Genomic DNA, 9835 nt, shown 5'->3' with positions numbered 1-9835 from the left:
GAGAATCTGGAGACTCCAAACGACAAATTTTGAGTTTCTTCTCTGCTAGTCTGATAACCACCAGTGTGCTCTCTTCACCTGCTCTAAGCTCAGTTTTTGTAACATAAACTCTCTAAATAGTACCAAAAACATCATCTATACTTTGTTATGCTAGGTGTTTAAGGGTCGGCTTCCCGTTCCTTGATCGCCTATTATGCAGCTGGGTTCCCATTCTAGACCGGAGCTTAGGGGTAAGACACACAGGGCACAAAAACTCAGGGCAACAACCTTACACGAATATTGGTAAATTCTAAATGTGGAACAGGTAGACATCACAAAACAGGAATGTAGACAATTATATGACATGTACTGAGATCAGGGGTAGTAGTATCTCGCAGGATACTGTTTGAACAATAGTTCTGGGTAAAAGTGAATAGCACAATGAACACCACTTAAGGTAATGGGCAGGGGAATCGGTCACTGTCACTTTGAGGGAAATTTACACTGTGATTAGAGTGGGCAGCTCACCTATAGGTCATATGTCGCGGAAGAATTATATTACTAGAGCCGAGATACACATTCACTGAGGTCACTGTAATCACTTTTCGGCTTCTCTCACTCTGTCACTGTTTCATTGTTGGGCTACACTTCCGTCACTATAGCACTGAAAGATCTTGGACTTAGTTTCCCTCTAATATCTTAACACACTGCTCGATGTCTGGGTCACTGTTTCACTGTCACTGCACTTCCACTGTCACTCACTGGCGGGACTGGGTAGGGTGGCGGCGTTGGCAGAGGGCGGTGGGAGAGCTCACAGCCCGGCTCTTGATGGGGGCTGAGCTCCACCAGGGGCCTCTGTGTCTTGCAGCCACGGGATCACTCGTAGGGGCGTCCTCTCTCGTCCGGGGCTGCATGGGGCGAAGGGCCCCGCAGTGTCGGGGCTGGGAACTGTGGACGGCCCTCAGGACTGGCGGCGAAATTTCCTGAAGTGCCCACTTAGGCGCCTAATGGAGGATGAGTGTCTTCTGCATCGAGGTGGGGAGAGGCCTCACCCGGGGGTCCTGGGGGCAGCCTCGGGGGCACGTCGGCTGTGGTCTGCTGCTCCTCCCTGGCATGGCTGCTGGCCGTTGCTGGGTTCCTGTGGGCAACGAAACGAGGGCGGCTGCTGGCCGTCCCTTCATCGTAGGCGCGGCTACCGGCCATTGCCTGGGCCCGTCGGCTGTGGTCTGCTGCTCCTCCCTGGCATGGCTGCTGGCCGTTGCTGGGTTCCTGTGGGCAACGAAATGAGGGCGGCTGCTGGCCGTCCCTTCGTCGTAGGCGCGGCTACTGGCCATTGCCTGGGCCCGACTCCCTGACAGGGATGCAGGCAAAGTGCGGCTACTGGCTGTCACTTGCCTGTCGGTGTGGCTACCGGTCGTCGCCGAAGTCCCTTGTGGAGCTCGACGTGCCAATGAGGAGCAGCTACTGGCCGTCTCCTGCCAACGGGCGCGGTTACCAGCTGTCACCTGTGTCTTGTCCTCTGAGGCAACTACAGGAGGAGAGGGGACATACCCTTCTCTCCCCTGCACGGCTACTGGCAGTCGCGGGTTCCTGTAGGAAAGTATAGCAGCACCTGACGGGGCAGCAGGTACCAGTCGTCTCCTGAAGGGCAGAGCAGCTGCAGGCCGTCTCTGGGAAGCCTTCTGAGCGGCTGCTGGCATTCTCCTGAAGGTCTGAGCAGCTACTGGCCGTCTCACAAAGGGCGCAGCTGCTGGCCGCCACTGGGGTGCTGCTTGGAGCTAAGGAAGTCGCTCCACCCCGATCCTGTCGAGGGTCAGCTCGCCCGCAAGGTGGTCTCCGTTTCCTGCTATGGTGGCGGCGGGCGAGATCCGGGCCTGGCGCGCGGACCGGGCGGACTTAGTCCCTGTCGTCTGGGGTCGGGTCGCGCTCTGTCTGCCCCTCCGTGGGTTCCTCCAGGGGGTGTTGTGATGCCCTTGGTGACTATTCCCGACATTTTATACTTAAATGACAAAAGTTATTCCAGACACCAAAAAACAGTCCAGAGATCGCACTACTGTTCTAAATATTACCCAAGCCTACCCCCGGAAATTGTATAAATTATGTATTGGATAATAAGTATGGATAATTACCAACAAATTGATGTGTTAAAATATACCAGCAAATACATTCACTTTTATTTTAAATCAACATTTGTGCAAAGTAGAAATCTGTTAAAGCGGGTTGGCGCGCTGAGGGTGAAACACTTCCGCTAACTTTAGCACGTTTTATGCTCTAAAGTCTAAATCCTGATTTTTCTTATAAATAGTTGAATGAAACACAAAAGTTTGACCTGATTTCCGGTACTTAGGTTTGTATAAACTCATACGGTCATGAAAGTGATAATATTTTCCAATTAAAATTAACGATTCGGTAAATGACTACCGATTCGGCAACTCATCGCAACCAGATGGGACGGGGAATGCGTTCAGCGATTTCGCTGCATATTTCTTGATTTAGAGTTTGGTGAACTGACGTCCTTTCTTGCCGATGGGATTGGTAGTAAATACTGTGAACGTTCATGCGACTTTCATTTGTATCGCAGTGTAGGTATGTTTGTTCTCCAGTATTTTGTATTCCAAAGTCAAATGTTGGACACATAATATAGTACTAAAATTACTTAAGGACGTGGGTCTAAGAAAACAGCTCGAATCTGCGTTACTCTTGTTGTTTTTTATTTTTTTTTTCAATCGAAAATATGTGGTTTGGGGTGAGCGTCTGCTTCAAACAATTTCCCGTCAACATGTTTTCATTATAATATATATATATATATATATATATATATATATATATATATATATATATATGTCAATTTTTACACGTATACCTCATGCGATTTTCGACTTTTCATTAACATAATATAGTAGATTCTGTCATTCTAAGAATCTTTGCTTCTATGACATTTCTCTCGGAAATTGATGATAAACGAGAAACAGAAAACACTCTGGTTGGATGCCTGTTACCACGTGAAACGTCCTGTTTATATAGCTAAAGGAAATTAACCGAACCTAACCTATAAAAATTATCTAACCTATCTATCTATCTATCTATTGCCAGACGCCTCAATCCCGTTTGGGGTGGCCACAAACAAATCGCCTCCAAGTCGCCCTGTCCCCCGCCATTTCACTCCCTTGCTCCCAACTCACACCTCCCTCTCTCATATACCTCTCCACCCCATCCCTCCATCTCATCCTCGGCCTCCCCCTCCCTCTTTCTCCCTCCACCTCACTCACATACACTCTCTTCGTCAGTCTTTCACCCTCCATCCTCTCCACATGGCCAAACAACCTCAGTGTGTTCCTCATAACGCTTCCCATCACATCCACATCAACACCACAACGCTCCTTTATATCCTTATTCGTCAGCCTGTCTCTCCATGTGACTCCACAGGCTCCTCTTAAATAACTCATTTCCACGGCTCTCACTCTTGACTTGTGTCCTTCCAACAACGTCCAAGCTTCACTTCCGTACGTTAGAGTTGGTATCACAATACTGTCATGTAGTAACTTTTTCACTTCCATGCTCACTTCCCTGTTTCTTATCACTGCTTTCAAAGAACCAGCAACCTTTCTTCCCTGCTGTACCCTTTCAAGCACTTCACCCTCCAAACCTCCATCCTTACTCATCACACTACCCAAGTACTTAAACGTACTCACATTTTCCAATTCCTCACCATCCAACCTCGCTGTACATTCACTGACTCCACCTCTCTCAAAGACCATCACTTTACTCTTCCCTACATTCACCTTTAGATTCCGTTTCTTACACACACTCTCAAACTCATCCACCAAGCCTTGAAGCTCCCCTTCGTCTTCACTCAACAACACGGTATCATCTGCAAACAACAGTACAGGGAGTTTCCAAACACTATCCTCTCTCACCAGGGCCACTCCAACATCCACTACCCTACCTTGTACCTCTTTTATTACCCCATCCATGTACAGATTGAACAACCATGGAGACATGACACATCCCTGTTTCAGCCCAACTTTCAATGAGAAAAATTCACTTAGTTCACCATCCACACGCACTGCAGCCTTCGCACCATCGTACATACTCTTCTCAGCATTCAACAACTTCCCATCTATTCTATATATTCTTAACACTTTCCACAATCCTAGTCTATCCACCCTGTCATATGCTTTCTCCAAATCCATGAAAGCCGCATACAACTTCTTTCCCTTCTCTAGAAACTTTTCCACTAAAGATCTGAGAATGAATATCTGATCTACACAACCTCTTCCCTTCCTAAAGCCTCCCTGTTCTTCTCCAACTAATTTCTCTGTTCTTTCTCTAACTCTGTCAATAAGTATCCTACCATATACTTTTCCTATTATACTAAGAAGACAAATGCCCCTATGATTACCACACACTTCTTTTTCCCCTTTTCCTTTGTACAAGGGAATAATTATACCTGACTTCCAATCCTCCGGGACTCTACCTTCCTCCCAGGCCAATCTGCACATCTTCCACATCCATTCTACTACTATCTCTCCCCCGTGCTTCAGCATTTCACCACACACTCCATCAATTCCTGGGGCTTTCCCTGATTTAACTTTCTTCATTGCTTCCACAACTTCTATCCTACTGATTTCTTCCTGTCTTCTCACCTCCCTCCTTCTTCCCGCCATTCCCCAGCCACTTATACTCGCATTACTTCCATCCTCCACGTTCAACAATTCCTTAAAGTGTTCTCTCCATCTGCTCACTTTTTCTCCCTTCTCCAATAGTAATCTACCATTTTTATCTTTCACTCCCCTGCTAACTCCACTTCCACCCTGTCTTACTCTTTTCACCTCTTTCCAGAACATTTTCTTACAGTCCCTCCTCTTTACACTCAAATTCCTTCCAAATTCCTCATCCACTCTCTTCTTACTCTCTCTTACTAATCTTTTCACCTCTCTCTTTCTTTCTACATATAACTCTCTCTTCCGCCTCTCAACTTCTTCCACGCCCCTATTTCTCATCCATTCATTGTATGCTTTCTTCTTTTGTGCCACAGCCTGTTTCACCTCTTCAGTCCACCACGCTGTTCCTTGCACCCCCCTCCGTCTTCTCTTCCTTCCACACACCACATCACATGCTGCACATATTTCTTCTGTAAATATTCTACACACACCTTCCACGTCCCCCATCTGCTCCAACTCATATTTCCCAATCGTTCCTCCACTTCTCTCTTATACTCTGCATTTTTCTCATCCTCTTGTAACCTTTCCACTCTCCTTGCAACTACTCCTACCTCTCGTCTTTCCCTTCTTCTAACCTAACCTATCAAAATTACCTAACCTAACCTATCAAAACTACCTAACCTATAAAAATTACCTAACCTAACCTAGAAGCTTACCTTACTCAGTATCCTCATCTTCGTCGAGGATGAATTTCATTGGCTGACGCAATGCGCGCTCGTCTGTGATTGGCGGAAATAAGTCACGTGTAACTAATTCATTATCAGTTTCCGAGAGAAATGTCATAGAAGAGAAGATTCTTAGAATGATCGAATCTACCAGAAAATGTTAAAGAAAAGTCGAGAATCACATGAGGTATACGTGTAAAGTTTGACATATACATATATATATATATATATATATATATATATATATATATATTATATCCATCCATCATCCAATCCTATGTCGCCCCATGAGGAGTGTAGGAGCCTGGGGCTTGGCAAGTTGGTCCTGACATTTAAGATGAGAGTGACCAGCCTCACTCATCCCAGAGTGGCATTACATGAGTAGTAAATCCCAACCATCCCTTGGATAGAAACCTTGGTAAATATTGGTTTTCTGCCCTTACTGCTTTTTCCCACGAAACTTAATTTTTTCTGATGGATTTTGATGTGATTCATTCTATTTTGAGCATCATTTCCATCGGAAATAATCAGATTTTGAGATATGACCCCCCCCCATCCCCCTGCAATAATGGGGGATCTTTGGGGAATTGGTGGTTATGAAAATGGTCATTTCCGACTTAAATGAAGCTGTTAATCGAATGAATCATACCAAAATCCATCGGAAAAACCTAGGTTTTGTGGGTAAAATACAAAGCTCAAACTTAGCCTAACCTTACCGAACCAAACCTAACCTAACCTAACCTAATCCAACCTAACCTAACCTAATCCAACCCAACCAAGCCCAAACTGAAAGTACCGGTAACCTACTATTCAAACCTTACATCTTCTTACCTTATTCGTCAGATAGGGACACTGAACATGTAGGGGCAAAACACTGTGGGACCTAAGAAATTCGATGCATGAATCGTTGTTTTCAAAACATTCATTTCATTCATTCATTGCCAGACACCATGTATCCCAAACGGGGTGGCCAAGGGCTTAGAGTTAATTGTTTTACAGGGAGGGGCACTAATCCTCCACCAACCCCACTTGACACGTACCTTTGAAAAATGCAGCCAGGACCCGAGGGGCACCCGGTGCACTGGACCGCCATTTCTACTCTGATTTTGAAATGAAAGCGGGAGGTAGTGGAGGGAGCAGCGCAAACGCTTGATTGGCTGTATGTGATCTGGTGACGGCTGTGATTGGCTCGCTTCTTGCTGGCGTTGAGAGCTCAGTTTGATCTGAATTTCATTGAGCTAGCAGGTCAAGCTGGGTTGGAAGGGGAAGGGTGGGATAAGGACACCCAAATATTATTATATCTTCCTTAAAACCAGTTTGCGACGGAAGTGTATAAGGAAAATGTTGATGAACTTGAAGAGATGAGTGTGTAGAACATAATAAAATTCATGGGAATGATTATGGGCTGAAAGCCGATAATATCCGAAACCTTCACCTGCGGAATCCGATTGGAGTGCTGTAATTACTCAATAAACCACCAGGCGCCAAAATCTGGTTATATGGTTACCACCCAGCTTAGTTAATGGTTTCCTGATGTACAGGAAACCATTTTGTTTGTCACTTAGTGTAGCGTCTCCCACAGGTAGAAGGAAGAGAAGAGAATGAAGCAAAGAAATACAGAAGAGGGAGCATAAAGTCACCCGTAGGCAGAAGGACAAGGAAAGACAGAAGAGGATGAAAAGCAAGAAGCATAGAGGAAATGAAAGGGCAGACACCCGAGAGCAACACTACATCGAGTGAGTGAATGGTGAACGCCCCCACCTACCACTATATATATTCATATATATATATATATATATATATATATATATATCAGGTCTCTTGTTTGGCGAGCAACAGCTCGCAAATGAGAGTATTTTTTCCCTTCCGCGAACAAATTTTACATGCAAGTTGCCTTTTGGCGAGGAGAAAATACATCCACTTCAAAGCCCAGTAAACTACAAAATAAGTAAATCTCACTTAAATGAACAAAAAAGCATGTGATCGATTATTAATTCTTTCCCTGTCGCCATTGTGAATGTTTAAATCCTTGTTATATGATTTTAATCATCACATTGTGTAAATAAATAAATATATTTATTGCATGTAAAATATTTCGGCTCCTAGTCAGTGTGGCTACTAAAAATTTATATGGCTCGTAAATCTGAAACCTTAGGATCCAAATGACTCGCAACCATTGGCAGTTAGAAAGAGCCCATTAGATAGATAGATAAATAGATAGATATACTGTGGGGCACCAACTTTCGCGCCTAATTGGGACCGAAAATAATGTGCGAGTTGAAATTGCGAAAGTTGGTGCATTGTCCTTATGGAAAAACTGCTGATTGGTTCCTGGCTATCCTAAAGTACCGTAACACCAGATATTCATTTTCACTTACAATACAGAACAGTACATCAAATCAGTATTGTACATTGCATTGAGATACAAACAATAAATACACATTATATGAGGAGAAACATACCACAGGGACCAGGTTGAGGTGTTTAATAGATGCTAGGGGCAAGTATCCGAGTCACGTGACGGGGTTATTGAGTCCCGCCAGCCACCTCGCCGCCACCTCTCGCTGCCTCACTGCCAGCCGCCTCTGCCACTCTCCCTCTCTCTCTCTGCCTCCTCAGATGCCACTTGACGCAACACTTCCACTTTGTGCAGAATTTCCTCTTGTGCTAGGTGCTTTTCATTTCATTTCATTATTATACTGCCGTTTCTTCACTCCAACACAATACTGTCTTTTTGCCATAGCCTTTCCTCCTGATTTTGAAGGTCCCAGGCACTTTTTATCACCACCACTACCTAGTGGCCCTCCCCCCACACCAGCAGGCCCTTTCCCCACACCACCAGGTATAGTAGAGGCCATTGAACCGTGAGAATCCAACACAATGGAGCCAGTGGCATTCATACACAATGGCGGGAGTGGGTAGATTGAGTGTTGGCATGACATCATTCAAGATGACGGCAGGTTGGGGCGGGCAGAACGAAAAATTCAAAGTTCAAAATATTTCCCAAAACCCTAAATTTGTGTGCGAAGCTCGATTTTTTTTCATGTGAAAGTGGAAGTGTGGGAATATTAGGTCTATGCCACGAAAGTTGAATTCGCGAAACCTGTTGTCGCGAAACTTGGTGCCCCACTGTATATATATGTATGTATATAGACTCTCTCTCTCTCTTTCTATACATATTTATTGACACACACATACAGTACTTGTATATATATATGAAACATCGTATCAGTTATAAAGGTCCAGCATGCTTGCATACGTCAGCCTTGGCCACCTAGTAGTGGCTGCTCGATCTCTCGCAGCCTTTCTATTCAGTCTATCCCTGAGGTCACACACTCCTCATGCATCCCTACCCCTGACGTTCATACTTAGCCTTCACTGGCAATTGTCATCCTTCATCCTCTCCACGTGCCCAAACCATCTCAGTCTACCTGTTCTTATCACAACCATAGTACATTCAAGTTCTATCTTCCTTCCAGCTCTTCAGTCCTAACCCCCCATGCCTGTCATTCAAAGATGCTTTACACATTCATCTAATCATTGTTATTTCTGAACATTTGAGTCTATGATTATCCTCTTACTTTACTGCCCAGGTCTCACTACCCACAGCATTGCACTTTTAATACGTGCTGCACACAAGGACCCCTTAGCATGGGGGGAGAGCCCTCTCAAGGTCAGGAGAAGCAAAAACTTGAATTTCTTCCAACTACTCCATTCCCTAGCCACAAAGATACTTCCAGCACATATCTCCCAAATAACAAAGCTTCACACACTCAAGAGACTCATCAGAAAGATCAGTCCTTTCCTGCCTCTCTGTCTCTTGATGCTCACCCTCCACACTACACACATGGAATCAGCATTATTTTGCAGCCTACCTCATATTACTGCATCTTTTATGCACCTACCGGTACCATACTTATCACAAATGTGTATGCACCCACTGATTACAAACACAGCACAAGATGGGAGGTACTTCTTACACCCATGTTGCAAACTTACACATGGCCGCAATCCCCTTGTTTTGGTAGTGCCACCACCAGCCGTAGATTTTTTTTTTTTAATGCTAGGAAGAAGGAACCAAAGGCCACGAGCCCGCAATAAATGTTCCTTCCAAGAGAAAAACAAAATACAAGAGAGAGCCAAATTCAAGAGCTGATCATTTCGAGATGCCTGGACACACTGTGTTTGAAAGACTGGAGATCATAGCTAGCAGGAAGTACAGACAGAGGGATACAGACTTTTGTTTTATTCGCATTTTCCCTTAAACCCTTGTACCCCATTCCATTTCTCCACCTCCTAAATCTTTCCTCTGCCACCCTGTTATTCTCCACAGTCAAGTACATGCATGAAAGTTTAATTTTTTATAGGTATTATTATAGTTTCAGCCAAAAACACAGTTACGAGATTTTGATTTTTTTTTTTTTTTTTTTTTTTTTTTTTTTTTTTGACAGTTCTAAGACACTTTAC

The 9835-nt window shown here is 44.6% G+C and overlaps 1 protein-coding gene across 1 annotated transcript in view; it reads left to right on the top strand.

The window, feature by feature from the left end:
• The first annotated feature begins 2497 nt into the window (after window positions 1-2497).
• Window positions 2498-9835, top strand: part of LOC145401974 (uncharacterized) — a 33416-nt gene continuing 26078 nt past the window's right edge. Inside the window, exon 1 of the mRNA XM_080274079.1 lies at window positions 2498-2565. The gene's annotated coding sequence lies outside the window, so the exon portion shown is untranslated. The remainder of the gene's footprint in view (window positions 2566-9835) is intronic.

Source organism: Coenobita brevimanus, chromosome 6 (genome assembly GCF_032717465.1).
Source record: "Coenobita brevimanus isolate Jiangsu-jjx chromosome 6, ASM3271746v2, whole genome shotgun sequence".
Lineage (NCBI taxonomy): Eukaryota > Metazoa > Arthropoda > Malacostraca > Decapoda > Coenobitidae > Coenobita > Coenobita brevimanus.
The sequence above is the reverse complement of the archived record's forward strand: the minus strand, read 5'-3'. Positions and strand labels throughout refer to the sequence as shown.